The sequence below is a fragment of the Crocodylus siamensis genome, chromosome 1, assembly GCF_052110815.1.
Source record: "Crocodylus siamensis isolate JL-2025a chromosome 1, ASM5211081v1, whole genome shotgun sequence".
Lineage (NCBI taxonomy): Eukaryota > Metazoa > Chordata > Crocodylia > Crocodylidae > Crocodylus > Crocodylus siamensis.
The window spans coordinates 15,812,493-15,829,432 of NC_143395.1; the positions used below are offsets into that span (position 1 = coordinate 15,812,493).

The following is a 16,940-nucleotide window of genomic DNA, read 5'->3' on the forward strand; positions in this document are numbered from 1 at the left end:
AACTGCCAACTTCCTGCTACTACCATGAGGGGGAAGTAGGAAAAGGATCATGTCCCACCTGCAGAAGAAGGCAAAAAGCCCCATAAGTCCATGCCAGCCTGAGCAGGGGAAAAAGTCCTTCCTGATGCAAAATTTGGTGGCCAGCATCCATCTGCATATGAGAGCAGAGACTTCTAACTAGGAAACTCTGGGTTGACTAGTATATAAGTGCAGCCCAGTTTAAAAAAAATCCTCCAATAACCCAAGAAGCTTTAGCTTTGGTCAATAGCCCAATGCCTCAGAAGAAGGCGAAAAACCTCCTCACAAGTCAGTAGCATTCACAAGATAAAAAAAAGTCTCTTCTGGCCTGAACCAGTGACTCATAAAAGCTATAAGGCATGGGATTTTCTTCCGTGACACAAGAGACTTCATCTCCTTTTTTTCCTGGCTAAGAGGACCATGCACAGGCAGGCATCATGCTAAGTGGGGAGCTGCAGTTCCTCCAGGGGCACATTCTGTTTCATTTTTCTGTCACATAGCTCTCCCATTCATTTTATGGGTAGTATTCAATGCCCCCAAAGATGGAAGCCTGTTGACCTTGAAGTGTGTAGCTTGACATTTATTCCAATGAGAATTTTCAACTTTTGCTGATATGCCTGTCTGATTGGACTTCCACTTCTCCTTGACTACATAAGATATAGATGCCTTAGCAGAATTTATGACCTGAGCAGCAGGGCATCTACCTAACACTTCATTGGTATAGTCATATGCATTCAGACCTTGTTGCTCTGAGTGATTAGTACTCGGGTATAAGCCATTAGATAACTTTTTTTTTATTAGTTTATAAGATTATCAAGCCCTACTGTCAGTTCAAAGAATGTGGATATTATTTTGGTGTAGGCAATGAATATTATAAATGCTATAGACTGAATTCAGGATGGGATGGAGTGAATCCTTGGCAAGTCTGCAGATGACACCAAGCTGGGGGGAGCAGTAGATACACTGGAGGGCAGGGCTAGGATTCAGAAAGACCTCGACAAAATGGAGGATTGGACCAAAAGAAATCTCATGCGGTTCAATAAAGACAAGTGCAAAGTCCTGCTCTTAGGATGGAACAGTCCCAAGCACTGGTAATGGCTGGGAACCGACTGGCTAAGCATCAGCTCTGCAAAAAAGAACCTCGGTGTTACAGTGGAGAATAAACTGAATGTGAGCCAACAGTATGCCCTTGTTACAAAGAAGGCTAATGGCTGGGTTATGTTAGTAGAAGTGCTGCCGGCAACTTGAGAGAGGTGATTCTTCCCCTCTGTTTGGCACTGGGGAGGCAACATCTGGAGTTCTGTGTCCAGTTTTGGGCCACCCACTACAACAAGGATGTAGAAAAATTGGAGAGAGTCCAGTGGAGGGCAATGAAAATGGCTAGGGGGCTGGGGGACATGACTTCTGAGGAGAGGCTGAGGGAACTGGGCTTATTTAGTCTAGAGAAGAGAAGACTGATGGGGAAATTTAATAGCAGCCTTCAGCTACCTGAAGGGGGTTGCAAAAAGGATGGAGTTGGACTGTTTTCAATGGTATGCATTCTTCCAGCTGAAGTCCTGGACATTATAAACCAACTGTCCTGCAGGTAGTAAATACAAAGACTCCTACCATTAGTTTGGATTAGATGACCTTCTGGGGTTTCATAGATTCATAGATTATAGAGTTGGAAGGGACCCGATGGATCATTGTGTCCGACCCCCTGCCCCTGGCAGGAAAGAGGACTGAGGTCAGAAGACCCCAGCCCGGTGATTGTCAAGCCTTCTCTTGAAGACCTCCAAGTTAGGTGATAGCACCACCATTTTTGGAAGCCCATTCCAGAGTCTGGCCACCCTTACTGTAAAAAAATTCTTCCTAATGTCTAACCTAAATCTACTCTCCACTAGTTTGCACCCATTAATCCTAGTTACTCCTTGGGGTGCTCTGGTAAACAGCTCATCCCCAATTCCCTGCTGTCCTCCCCTGATAAATTTATAGGCAGCCACAAGGTCACCCCTCAGCCATCTTCTGTATAGGCTGAAGAGATCCAGATCTCTCAACCTCTCCTTGTAGTGTCTTTCACGGAGACCACTACTCATGCAGGTGGCCTTCCTCTGAACCCTTTCCAGATCCTCCGTGTCCCTCTTGTAGTGCAGAGCCCAAAACTGGATACAGTACTCCAGCTGCGGCCTGACTAATGCCTCATAGAGGGCGAGCATCACCTCCCTCGATATGTTGGTCATGCATCTGCTAATATCTGACAAAGTGCAATTGGCTTTGTTGATGACCTTGTTGCACTGTCGACTAATGTTCGAGTAGATGGCCTCCTGAGGTCCTTTCCAACCACAATTTCTATGATTCTGTCATTAATTAGTAACATACTAAGACTGAAATATAAATGTCTATGGAGATTAGGAAATTCCAAAAGCTAAGGTTGTGGTTGCAAAATTAACTATTCTGCTTTTACATAGTTTTTTTTTTAAGTTTCTTTCTTTTCAGTTAAATGTAAATTTTGATCCCTAAATAGTTGTAATTAATATATATGTGGAAGGGGCAGAATTTATGATTTGGCCAAGTTAAGGTTTAAATGATAAAAACTACCGGAATGCTGCCAACACAATAGGACACAGGCTCAGAGATCAGGAGACAAGAAAGGCCCAGTAGAACTTGTCTGATCACTTACATAACACAGGTCAGTCATTCCAGACAATAATTTCACAGTGGAGAGAATAATTCTTCTCAGTTATGTAAGTGGATGCCATCAATTCAGCCAGTAATTTGTAGCTGAACTATTACAGCTTGTCTCTTATCTGTTTTTAAAGAATCCAAGTAATGATGAATTTACCACTTTGCTTGGTAGCCTGTTCCAATAATTCATTTCCTGTCCTTAGGAAACTGTGTTTTATTTCCACTTGAAAATTTTCTATCTTTAACTTTTAGCCCATTGGATCTTTTTATGCCATGGTCTGTTGTAGAGGTGTCGAGTACACTGGGGCCTGAGGGCCCTGGCCCCACTTAGGAAGAGGGCTGTCACCTGAAATGTGTAAAACTTTCCACATATCCATCATCTTAGGCCTCCTCCCCTGGCAAAAATAAAACTCAGTGCCTATGGTCTGTTGGATTCAAGACTCTGCTCATACCAGCTTTCCTCCTTTCAGAAGTACCTCGAAGACTGTAATCATTGCTTTGCTGCAAGACTAAATTGAGTGAGCTCCTCATATCTCTCAATCTAAGGTCTGTTCTCCAGACCTTGCCTAATTTTTCAACTTCCATTTTAAATTGTGAGCTTCAGAGGTGGACATTTTAGTGCAATGGTGGCCTTACCAATGTCATATACAGAGGGCCAACATCTCTGTGATTAGCTCATGTCATCACTCTTTTTAAGACGGAGCTATTTTTAAATGGCTGCATCTGCTTTCTTTGTTTTGCGCTTCTGTAATGGTCATGAAGAGGGATTACTGTAGTAACTTTGTGTGATCTGCAATCTATTGTTGCTGCGTCAATCTTCGTGCTGTATATATCTCTGCAGTTAATGAAGGTTATTTCATGGCAGAATTCACTTTGTTTCGGCAAAAGTAAATAAAGCCTGTCACCACTCTAGCAATGAGTAGAGGTGCTTACCTTGGAGCCGAACTGAGTATGTAAATATACACTGTCTTAAAAATAATGTGAATAGCCAACTGGACGGCATCCATATGTATGCGTCAGAAAGAAATGGTAACAATCTATTGTTTCACTTGTGCCTGTGTCTTTAATGATTGCCTGATACAAGGAAGAAAAAGTAATCATAATATACAGTTGTTAGGAAGAACTTTACATGTGGGGTGCAATTACAGCATGAAATAACATTGGCTTAATGGTAACAGACAATGGTTAAAAGTTCTGATTACCACTGAATTAATGGCCAAATCATAGCTAGAAGAGGCTTGGGAGCAAATTTTCAGCCTGGTCTCTGTATTTGTCAATCCCAAATTAGAGAATGTAAACACACACACGTGTGCACCTTTGTCTTCCCAATTAATTGTCCAACAAATTAAGTTGTTTTGGTATGTAAGTCCCTGATTGTACATGCACTAAGACATCTAGAGTGATTTAAATGCTAGTTGCGAACAAAAGTGCTTGTAAAACTGTGCCCATAAACTTTTGCACTTACAAAATTGAAAGTCAGACTCTGAATGTTTGGCCTCCATATACAAGTTCTGTTCCATACCACACTATCAATACCGCTAAGAAACAATATCTGTCATCTCCTGTGCCATCATCATATGACATATTCCAGCAACAGTCACAATCCAAGCTTCAGAATGAACGCATAGTGTATTGCCTGTTGGAAGTTTCTGATTTGGCTTCTGTTCATTAAACTTCAACGGGTCCAGAGTGCTGTAACAAGTATGAGTTATGCTGTGGAAGGCAACATCACACCATTGTTGTCTTCCAGAATTCCCAAACAGAGCGCTATAATCCCTGAAATCAGTTCAAAATTATTCCCTTTGTTTTCAGAGCACTCTCTGGATTTGTTCCAACCTCCCTTTCAGACTTCATAAACTGTCACTTCTGTCTGTTTAATATTTCATTTTGGCTTTTTTAATCTTTACTCCACTCATGACTTCGTTAATCCTTGCACTGGCATTGTCCCACCTGGTAGAATGGAATTAGACATATGCATTTGTGAAAGGTAGTCATCACTTTTCTGTGCCTTATTTTAATACAGATATTTCTCAGTATTATTTCTTGAATAAATGACACAATACATGTGTCATTTATTCAAGTGACATGTACAGTGTATGTGTCACTTATGTGACTAGCCATGTCATGCTAGTCTCATTGGAAGACACCCTTTGTTCTTAGATGTACAACCTAGCTGCCCCCAAGTGCTGCAGCATTTAGAGTATCTTTCTGCAATCTGATGTTTTGGCTACAGTAAGTCTTCAGTTATACAGAGGACCCAGCACGAGAATTATTTGGACCCATTTAAGTAATATTTTTGTTATGCTATATGTGGTTTGGGATGGGGTATAAGCAAGAGTATCAGTTAGAAGCCTGTGCCCAACCTTTCTGCTGAAATGCTCTAAATAGTATAACCTAGGAAGGAGACTGGAGTCTAACCCCAGAAGTGAGAATTGGGTCTTTTGATTTGCTTAAATAGAAAAGGCTGGTACATTATGCAGGAAATAAAAATAAATCTGGCTGAGATTTCAGATTGGTATGACTTCTACGGTTCAGACCCACTTGCAAATTTCCCCAGAACAGCAGAGGGCTTTGGATCTAGATTTTTGGTTTTGCTCGTTTCAGAGAGAAAATCCAGCCATGTGGTTCCAGACTTCCCAAAGACCTTTGTTTTGGACTCACTTGATGATCTGAAAAGAAAGACGAGGAGGCAGCCAGCCAGTAGTATTTCAAAACCTTGTAGGTGAACACATGCAGAACCATACAGCAAACAAGCCCTTCCCAGTTACACCAGAAACAATAGAAAAACACAAAAAAATCCTAAGTTAGAGGATATCTTTGCTGTTCTAATGAAGTACAGGGAAGAAAAGAAAGTGTTTACTTCTTTCAGTATAAAGTTCAGGATAAGGCCTGAACATTCAAACTATTCCTGCACAGCTCATTTCATCCTTACAATTTCAAGCTTATCTGTAGTTACCATATAATATGTGAGAGGCAAGGAGTTTTTGTGGGAGATATATTTTATTGGACTGACTGCATGGCTGGGATAGAAGTAGACAAGTTTTGAATACAATGCATTCTTCTTCAGGTGACCTGGTCTATCTCAACCATGCTGTTGGTTCAATAAAAGGTATTACCCATACAAATTTTTGTCTCTTGCATATTTCCTGAACAGCTACAATATCACTCCAGTAACATCGTATAATACATTCTTTTTGTCTGTTTGGAGGAGTCAGTAGTTTCAATGGTACATCTTGTGTTCTGTTAAGAAATCATTAAAAATGTTAAAGCTCTGCTATCCGTATTTTTCTTGTTCCCTGTCTCTAAATAAGAACTAAAGAAACAGAGTTTGAAGAAAACTATTTCAGTAGTTCTTAAGTTATAGCTACAGGATATTTGATTGAAACTAGAGAAAAAAATTCTGTTAGAGGACATTTATTTGAGCTTCCTAGGCTAAGACCAACCATGGAAAATTACAGCCCCAGAGCAGTTTGTTCCTGAAAATTACGAGTTGTGACAAACCTTGGGATTTAACCTTAATTACAGTGCTTGTGATGTACCTGATTGTACTGGCTGTCCATATGTGTCACTATATAGCTTGCAGAAAACATGCAAGCAACACCACATAGTTAAGCCAAATCTTCTGGAAATATAATTCTTAGTATTCAGATTCTTTACACACAGTTTACAATATGTACTGTGTTTAACAAATGGTGAGTTGAGCAAGAGTTTGTAGTATATTCATGTTGTTTCACGCTCTCTTTCCTATTGCCTTAAGCTAGCTCATTCCACATGCAGACACTGCCATTTCATTGTAGAAGTTTTGTTTAGGATGGTGTATATGTCTTTTTTATCTTTTCCCCATTTTGACTGGCAAACTAGATCCCTGAAGTACATTTGCTACTCCGGCAGTGACTAAGGGTGATATCTTGGTCCAGCTGAAGTCAATGGCAGAGATCCCATTGACTTAATGGAGATAGGATTTCACCCTATTTTGTGTTGCCTTGTCTAATAAAAGGAAAATATATTTCATCCAAAGCCTATTGTAGTCAACAGAGAGACTTCCTGTCATTACAATAGATTTTGGATCAGTCCCAGCATGAGACCACTCAGTCCATTCCAGAGTTTACAGGGATATAGCATTCATACTTCTCCTTCTCTGAGGAATAAGCCTGCTCTGAGTTAGCAAAGTTTCTGTACACTTCTTCTCATGAAGTATTTGGATGTGCTGGCAACCTCTCTTATTCATGTTCCTATTCTTATACTGTTTTGCATTGTGGTAATTCTGAACCGTTACATGAACAAATCCATACTGGACAGTAATCTAGAAATGTAAATTCTGGTTTATATATTCCAGTCCTATGGACTTTGATAATAATAAACGTAACCATCTTCTTTGCAACAGCAAAGGACAACACAAGGACGGGTGGGTTATCTGAAACCTGGTTCTTATTCTGGCCTATTTTTTTAAAGAAAAGCTGAGCTTGATTCTGATTAAAGTTTTAAAAACACAAGTAATGTAGAAAAGATGCTCAGAATTTCCCTTTGAATTTTTAACCTTCTTCCCTCCCTCCTTCGAGTTGTTAACAGTTGTAAATCACGGCACTGAAACATGCTGAGTTACATTCTGCTCCCGGTGTAAATCCAGAGTAACTTCTCTGAGGTCAGCAGAGCTCCGCTGAATTTGTGCCAGTGCCTGTAGTGATAGCACAATTTGTCACATTACGGTATTGTACTGTCTTTTTTTCTCTCCTCATTAGCTTTTTCTACTTAAAAGCAAAATGTGTGATTACGCGATCTGGACAGGGGACAACAATTCTGTTTCATGACAAAATTTGAAGTATCAGAATTTGTTTCCATTCTGTGCTGGAACAAAACAAAACCTTTCAAACACTTTTGCCAAAGGGAATTGTGTTAAACACCCTTATAATTTGCTCCTTTGAAATGTTCTACCTCCACTAATTAGCTGAGGGCTGCGGTTATTGAATTTCACATTTCACTGATGCATAAAAATCAAGGAAATATCCAGTTAATCCACTCTTTGCTCACCTGCCTTAACACCCCAAAATACCCTGCCAAACATGCTAAGACTCCATCTCCACAAAGACCCTTGCATTTTCCAGTATGTAACCCACCACAAAGTTATTTTCACACTGCAGAGCACAACCTTAGCTCTGACCAGAGCTGTATTAAAATGCACTTTCAGTAGACAGATGTACATCAGGAAACTGCGTAATGTGTGTGATTTATATTTGGAAAAAATGTTGAGGTCACAGTGTGCCCTCAGTATTTCAATGTGCTTGCGAAAAAGGCTTAGTTGGGCAGATCTGAGATCTCTGCGCTGAGAAATAGGCACCTTTCAGTCTGGCCATAACACTGGTGCACTGGGAAGCCAGGGCAGCAGTCCCAGGAAAGCCCTGTAAGCACTGATACTACAGAGCAGTGAGGACTCTAGCCTTTACCCCATCCCAAGCCTCTTTCTTCCCCAGTCTCTCCTCACCAAAGTCCTTTCTTCCCCATCATGCTGACCTTAGTGCAAAATGGACCCAGTGACCTAGGTGTTTTCTTCCACACCTGTGCAGTGCTCTGCACAGCTGAATCATTCCACTCATTCCCTATCTGGGGTTCAGGTCTATCTATTCCTAGTTTTAGAAGTTATTCCATTTGCTTGGCTGCCTGTTGAGGCAGACGTGAGAGCGTATGGGACATGCAGCATGGTTACTGTATCATAAAGCAGTGTTTCTCAGTCAGGGAGCCCCTGCAGCCTGGGGTGCCCTGAGATCCTTTTAGGGGTGTTGCAGGATGCCACACGATGTTAGTCCAGACATTCACAAGATAAACCCAGTGTTCTTATGTAAGAATACATGGTGTGACAAATATTCTGACCTGCTGTAGTTTTTCTGAGTTCTTTGCAGTAGAAACATTGTTGTATTGTTTTTCCACGGTCAAAACATGAGTAAGAACTAAGAGCTGACATTTTCTGAGGGGTGCCTTGAGAATAACAAGGGGTACCTTGAGTCTAAAAAAGGTTGAGAACTACTGCCATAGAGGAAGCTATTCCTCTGTATGACTATGGGCTGATCTACACATGGTATATCACTGTGCATTAGCCTAGTTTCTGCGCAGTACGGGCACATGGCTAGACGTGCATGCCTGTACAGTGCAGTAAAAATGGCTAATCACACCTAAATTTGGTACCTGCAAATACAGGTATTAAATTTAGGTGCAATTAGTTAATGCGCAGTAATGCACATGTAGACATGACCTGGCATTAAGTTTAGTGCTGGGTCGGCCTTGTCACTAGGGGGTTGGCCTGAGCCCAGGCCCAGGGGTCCTGGCTAGGAGCCTCTCCTGCCCCGGGGCTGGGCTGCCTCTGTGGTAGCCCCTAGCTGTAGGCTATAAAAGCCTGTAGCCATTTTGTGCCCTGGAGCACACACATCAGGAGCCTGAAGGAGCCTGTACACTCCCCAGGAGCACCGCAGGTCCCATGTGCCCCCAGCTGCCTCTTACTGCCTTTTCTGGGATCCAGAGCTACTGCTCGGCCAGTGCAGGGCTGCACAGCTGCCAGGGCACTACAGTTGGGCTAGCGAGGTGCTGAAAAGGACTGCAGCCTTCTGCACCCCATGGCCAGCCTTGATAGCTCCCCAGGGCTGCTGGCTGGCTGCCTGTGGCCTCAGGGCCAGCACCAGCTCCCTGCTGCCCACCCCCAGCAGCCTGCTTTGCATCTGCAGGTGCTGTGGGGCATAGGTTTTGCTGCATCCCTTGCTGTGTCCCTGGACCCGGCATTGCTGGCAGCTGTCCAGGACTGGCAACACAGGGATAGCTGCATGGGGGTCCAGAGAGTGGCATGGGATCCCAGTCAAGGCCTGACCCTGACCCACTTGGGGCCCCAGGATGAAACTGGGGACCTTGTGGCACTCTGGAGTGATGCAGAGCCCCAGAGGCAGTTCAAGTGGGGCAAGCACTCCAATGCCCACTTTTATGAGGCCCTGTTGGGCAGCATATGGTAGTGAGGCCACTCCTGGTTGGTACAGCAGTGCCACATAAAGGTCAAGGGTTTAAGGGCACAGGTGACCACAATCGTCGGTCCCCACCCCTGCTCCCGGCTCCTGTCCCCCTTCCCCACCCAGCCTACCCACACTCCCGTGGCCCCAGGTTCCCCCCCACAGCACACAGACAGGCAGGACATTGTTCAAAACTTCGCTGAGCAGCCCATGTCCCTGATGCTGGGTGGGCATGGGTCTCTCACACCCCGAGGAAGATGCGAATGCCAGCTGTAATGTCCTCCTCCATAGCGGGGAGTAGGGATGTGTAGCACTGTGACAGATAGCCCTCCAGGCAGTGGCGGAGTTTGCAGGGCAGCCTAGGCTTGCCTTCTGCACCGTTGTAGCTCAGGGTCTAAAACCAGAAGCACAGGTATGCCTGGGGCACCAGGAGGATTATCATCAGGAAGGCGTTGTGGCTCAGGCACCCTTCAGCCTGCACAAACAGCTCATTGTGCACTGCCCAGGGCACAAGCAGCAGGGGCATGCTTGGGGAGCAGTGGTGGCATGGCAAGGGACTGGCCTTGGGGCACCTCTCCGGAGTGGCCCCCACTGGGAAGGGCAGGGGTGCAACCAGCCCCTTGCCCCAGTTGTCTGGGAGCCCTGTGCACCCCAAGCCTGGGTGCCATGGGCTGGGTGGTAGCACAGCAGAGCAGTTGGCCTGCAGGAGGAGATGGGGGGAGTGGGGTCTGGAGCCACAACAGCAGATGCTGCCAGCAGCCTGGCCTGTCCCACCCTGCTCCAGCAGCTGGTGGAGGTGGCAGAGGAATGGGAGGCGCAGGCTTAGGGATATCACCTTAGAGACTGCCTGGGAGGGTGCATGGGACCAGGCAGAGAGGGAGTTCCAGGCTGAGCTCCTGGCTGTGGAGTGGGAGCACCTCCAGATGTTCAGGAAGCAAATTGCATCCAGGCCTAGGCAGTGAAGGCCATAGGTGATGACTGCTGGACCTTGGACACCCTCCTGGGCCTGGGGGTCACGTGCATGCTTCCCGCGGCCTGGTCCCCATCCATGGTCCCTCAGGGTCCCTGGTACCCTCCTGCTGCCCCAAAGCAGACCCCCACCTGGGATTGGGAGGGGGTCCTCAAACACCTCCCACCTGCAGGAGCCCCTGGCTCGGCCCCTGCCCTGGGTCCCCTGCCACCTGCCTGGGCCCAGGCCTGCCTCTTGCCTCTCCATGGCCATGGAGCTGGAGGTACAGGACTTGGGCAGCTGGAGAGGAAGCCACCTGCCCTGGAAGAGTCCTGGCTTAGAGGAGCCCTGCCCACCACAGTTGTTGCAGCCTCAAACCCCTGGGGGAATGGCAAGAGGCCAGGGTGTTGGGTGCCTGCCCCTGAGCTCTGCCACGTAGGTACCCCCACTCCACAACCCCTCTCTTCGGGACCCACAGCAACTGAGACTGTTGTACATAGTTTTAACAATGGGAAGTGGGTTTTTTATGGTTGGTGAGTGGGAGGGTGGTGGAGATGATGTAAAAGATTGCGGTTTGTTTCTTGGAGGCTCGCAAAGAATCTCAGACATACAGTCATTTAGCAGCACAAAAGGTATATTTGCAAATAGGGTCAGAGCAGAGTCAAAAACTCAGATTACTCTGAACCCACCAAGGAATTTTTGTAGGCTGTATTTATCTTTTTCTTCCTGGGCACGTGTGCAGAAACAGGAACTCTTACAGCTTATTTCCGTTTCATACAAACATACATGTGGTTACATCACTACATCCATCGCATGTACATTATAATTAACTACTTAAGTATGCAGGGCGGAGAGGTAAATATGCATCAGCTAATTGAGCATGCTCAGAGACTATTATAGGTCACCAAGAGTTTAAACCCGCCCCCCCTTTCAAGGACACAGTCAGTTGAATTCCAGCTTCTGTAATCTGCTTGAGAAAGGCTAGGGAGAAGCTGGGGGAGAGTCTGTGATTTAGTATAAGAAGAGCTGTGGCAAGGCTGGGAAAGGAAAAAAGTCCTTGGCAGTGTTTCTTTTTTATCAGGTGCAAGATGCAAGCTGTGCATTTCTAACAATACTTTATTTCTAACAGAGAGGTTGTGACCATTATTTCTAGTCACTCCTGGTGGTGCTTCTATGAAGAAGATGGAGACACATCCCTTGCTGGTTGAGGGTGGAGGAAAAGGGGGCTCTGTGTGTTGGGGATGGAGGGGCATGGGGGCTCTGTGTGTTGAGGGGATAGTGGGGAGGGATGGGGGTGGGTGTTGCAAGGGGAATAAAGCTTTTTTGTTGCAACATGTGCCTGGCCTGAGAATGGTGCTGGGGATAGGCAGGGGGTAGGGAGTGTGTGGGTGGCAGGGCAGGTGGGCTGCAAGGGGGAGTGGTCCATGAGGTGGTCTGCCAGAGCCTCCTGCATGTGGTGCCCTGGGCCCCACTGGCAGGTGCACACCTCGCCTGGGACCTGGCTACAGGGACACTCACTGCTGCTGCAGGTTGTGCTCCTGCTGCCAGGCCACCGCCGCCCAGTGTACCTCCTCTGCCCAGGTCTCCTGGAACAACTCTCCTTGGGCCTTGCAAATATTGTGCAGCACACAAGCTGCCATGATGACCCAGGGGCGGTTGTTCTCGGCCACTTCAAGGCAGGCAGTGAGGGATTACCAGTGGTCTTTGACACACCTCCAGGACAGCCTCCCCAGTGGTGGCCTTGCCCATCCCGAACAAGTGCCCCACATATCGTGAGCTGGCAGGAGTGGCCAATCTGAGCAGCGCCAGAGGCAGGCAGGTGTTGGTGGGGAGGGCTGGGCACATGCCAGTTTCCTGGCACTCCAGGTGGGGCCAGAGCTGGCAGCATCAGCAAAGGTGGCCCAGGTCATCCTAAAAGTGCTGACTCACTGTGTGTCGTCCCATTTGTGTTGCACCAGGCACTGCCACCCATTCTAGCTGGTGCGGTGGGGCCCAGGGGCAGTGGGGCTGGAGGGCCAGGAGGGTGACAGCGGCCCTGGTGGTGGCCTTCTGGAGCCCATTGTCATCATGGCTGGTGGCAGCAGCTGTGCGGTGGCAAGCCATGAAAAATGATAGGTCTCCCCTATGTACTGCTAGCTGCCGTCTCGGATGGACTATTGTGTCCCATTTTAACAAGGATGTAGAGAATTTGGAGAGGGTTGAGGCAAGAGTTTGGAACACAAGCTTAGGAGGAACCAGTGAAGAATCTTGGTATGTTTAGCTTGGGGAAAAGGAGATAAAGGCAAGACATAACAGCAGCTTGAAAGACTTCACAGTTTCATAGTTTCATAGTTAGTAGGGTCGGAAGGGACGTGAGCAGAACATCAAGTCCGACCCCCTGCCATGGCAGGAAGGAGTACTGGGGTCAAACTACCCCAGCTAGGTGATTGTCTAGCCTCGTCTTAAAGACCCCCAGGGTAAGAGCCAGCACCACTTCCCTTGGAAGCTGGTTCCAGATCCTAGCCGCCCTGACTGTGAAGTAGCGCCTCCTGATGTCTAATCTGAATCTGCCCTCTGCCAGCTTGTGACCATTATTTCTAGTCACTCCTGGTGGTGCTTCTATGAAGAAGATGGAGACACATCCCTTGCCACAAAGATCAGGACATGTGGCAATGGGAGGCAGAGCAGATTTAGATCAAATCACAGGAAAAATGCCCTAGCTTTAAGACTAGGACAGCATAACAGGCCATAGAAGCTGTGGAATTGTCTTTGTTGGAGGTTTTAAGATACTGGAGAGGCATCTATCTGGGATGGTCCAGGCACAGGAAATCCTGAATATGGGCAGTGGGTTAGACGAGATGGCCTTGAGAGCTCTCCCAGAACTCAGGTCCTGATTCTTTAATTGCAGCATCTTCTATACCTTTTTCCTTATGAAGCCATGTTGCTTAAGCTTCCTTCAGTTTGCTGTGAAGAAGGGTTGTGTGTGTGTCATTAGTAATCAAGGTTCCTAAACTCCCCAGTGGTGTAAGTAGTGGGGAGGTGATAGGGGCAACTGCTGGTGGGGTAAGGCAAAAAGTGGCTTCTGCTGTCAGCCGTGTGTTCACTTTTGCAAGCACAGTGGCAACTGGAAGTTGCTGCTTCCTCTTTGCCTACACTGCTGAAGCCTCCCTTTTGCATAGTAAACTCTTCATTGGTTGGTTGCTATGATTCCACTTCAGAAATTACTGTATTTTGGGGCCTGTTGTATAGAAGGTGCCTACAAAGTGCTTTGGAATTGACAGTGGTGGAGAACGGCAGTTTTACATCATGCTGAATATTTGCTTGAATAGTTGGATTATAAGGTGGGACATTCCTGGAAAGTCTTTCATTTTGAAAAAAATCTCATGATTGCCCTATGAATTTATTAAAGGACCTGATTCAATTTCCACTGAAGTTACCAAGAATCCTCCAGATAATTTCCATGGGCACTAGATCAGGCTTAAAATATTTTGGCCATTTTTGATGTAGCTTCCTTTATACAAATACCTCTATTCTTTTGAAGATGTTAGCTGTCATCAAATGTTGCACGCATGGTGATTCTTAGATGAAAAATGGTGCAATTAATTATGTTGAGAGAGTTTATTTTTCCCCCCAAAACCTTGTCTAACTGGAATAGGCAACAGTTGTTCCTCAGAAATTCACATCTGCAGGCACTGGGATTACATCAGAAATGAAAGCATTTTTTTCTTCACAGATTAGATCCTGGTTAGAAACCAATAAACAGAAAACAAATCCAGTCAGTTATTATATTCATTACTTGTTTTCATGATCTGGTTCTAATAATGCATGCACAAAAAGCTGACAAGTTGTTTTCTGTAACCAAAAAACCACGGTTTTGTTCTTTTTCAAGCTTTTTAAAGCAAAAGTTCCAAAGACATAGCCTCTTATTTACATATTTTAGCAGCTTTATGCATTTAATTTCTGTCATGTTATCAGCACTACCTTCTGTAGTTAATTTGGCTTGTGGAAAGCAGTGATTAATGGGGCTTTGCTATAGCATTAATTTTCAGCCACAACCCTTGCTTGCCCTTGGTATTATATTAATTACTGGAAAAGAACCATGAAATCGCATGTAACATAGTGCTATGGTGTGGCAAAGAATAACAATCAGAGCATAGTTCTGAGATGTATCCAAACAGAACAATGAGAAAACATCTGACCTGGCAAATATAATCAAAAAAAGTTACAGGTTCGTTACAGATTAGATACCACTGGCTTGCTGCGGGTGAGTGCTCCATCCCACCGCTCCGCAGTCGCGCTGCTGGCTTTCTGAAGGAGGCAGAGGAAGCTGCTAGGCAGCATCCTGGTCTGCGGTAGAGGAGGAAGGAGCCTTGCAGTGCATCTGTCTTGTGTCACTGGGCTCTGCGCATTGTCTCGTGCTGCGGCAGGATCTCCTGGCCTTGCTCCAAGGCTTGTGGAAGTGTTTCCATTGTGTTAAGCTTTGGATCAGGCCTCCAGGACACAGGGACTAGCTCTGCCATGGTGATGCTAGCCTTCCTGCTCGTGCACTTCTGTAAAGTTTCTGGGACTGAAATCTGGTGTTTCAGAAAAGAGATAAGAACTTAGTAAGTCACAGAAGAAAGAGAGAAAGAAAATTGTTTTTCTTGTGGGAAAGCAGTGTTATATTTGTGTTACTTTTTTTATCATGGGGCTATCCCCGTCTTGCTTTGAATTTTCTTTCTTTTTTTTTTTAGCATTAATGACTTATGTTAGCTACAAGCAGAGAGGTACTCGAACCAGGACAACAAACTCTGTCTTCTCTGTGACAGGACCCCCAAACACAGGTGCCAATTACAAGGGGGATCCATGTAGCCCCCTTGACTTCAGCGGAGCTAAACTGTCTACATTAGCTGAAGGTCTGGGCCATTTGCTCAGATGAAGGGAGAACTTGTGCAGCGGAGTCTACTTTTCATCTAAGAAAAATTTTAGTATACACATTTTGTCACTTCAGTATTAATTCAATGAGTCTGAAGCGTTGCCTTCCTCATGCACATTTGACCAGAGCTACAAGCAGACCTAAGGTTTGTGGTTCTGGTCAAAGGTGAGACCTAGAAAGACATAAGAATTTGGGCCAAGTCCAAAGACACAATCCAGGACATGCTGGCTTAGCATCTTCCTTTTCTGGAGGCATCTTAAATTCCCTTCTCCCATACCCCCTCCCGGAGCTGGGCCACCATGCAGCAAGAAATGCAAAACCCAGTGGAGAGAGGCCTGGCAAGAGGGAGCTTGGTTCTGTAACCGAGGGCACTTTTCCACATGGACTGGGGGAGTGAAGAAGGGAGGGGCAGCACTTCAATTAAAGTGCCACAGCATCTCATGCATCAGCATCCCTGTGCTTCAAAATGGCAGTGGGGGCACTTAAACTAAAGTTCGTTCAACAAACTTTAGTTCAAGAACCCCTGCCGTCATTTTGAAGTGCGGGGAGGCTGATATAGGAGGAGCAGGAGGCTGCTGGAGCACGGTGATTACCACTCATTACATCAGAACAGCCGCTGCGCTCATGTACAGGGACCTCTAGTGATCAGGGCACTCAGCTGGGAAGGGAAAGCTCTGGGTTTTTTGTCCCAGCTCCCAGGACTAATTCTGGCATTTTTATCCATTTAAAACACATGATAATGTATACAACCGCTAGGTTCTCTCTTGCTTGCTCTCTCTCTGGCTTTTTTCCATCTTCAGCACAGGGGTGGCAGGAGCTCTACAGTGAGCAAGATGAGAGACATTGATTTCAGTCTCCTCAGGGTGAGAAGGGCCTGTACTGAGGTTCCCACTGAGCTATTTGCAAAAGCAAAGCACCATCCATTGTGTTGTTTCGTGGGTGTGACTGGCAGTCGTGCTTTGCATCTAGCTCGGTGCTGTTGCAGAGTCGTGGGCAGTGGGGCTGCGCGACACAGCACCGTTGTGCTTCGACGGCTGTTTCGACATTTTGGTGGACCAGCGTTCCCTCGGGAGTTCAGCTTCATTTCGAAAGCACCGTTCCATCTCGTTTCGTTGGCACAGTTTTGCTGTTTCAGTGCTGCTCCCATGTTTTGCCCATAGGCTATAATGGGGAAGCACAAAACTGGAGGAGCAGCAGCCTCCTGTGATCACAGGCAGATCGGGGGCTGCACCCCGAAGGAGTCCAGCAGAGCCCTGCGGCCCTCCTGGGGGTGTGGGCAGGAGGCTGCCGCTGCCACCTGGGACCGGCACTGGGAGCTGAGACTGGTGGAGGGAGGTGGAGTGCAGCCCTGGTGCTGTGTGCCACCTCCCTCCGCTGGGCTCAGAGCCCAGCGGCTTGCAGCTTGGTGGGGGGAAGTGGAGCGCAGCACTGA

General features: G+C 46.2%; 1 protein-coding gene across 1 annotated transcript in view; it reads right to left on the bottom strand.

Annotated features, from left to right (window-relative positions):
- Positions 1-16,940, bottom strand: part of LOC149872605 (uncharacterized) — a 112,913-nt gene that overhangs the window by 72,193 nt on the left and 23,780 nt on the right. The gene's annotated exons all lie outside the window — the stretch shown is intronic.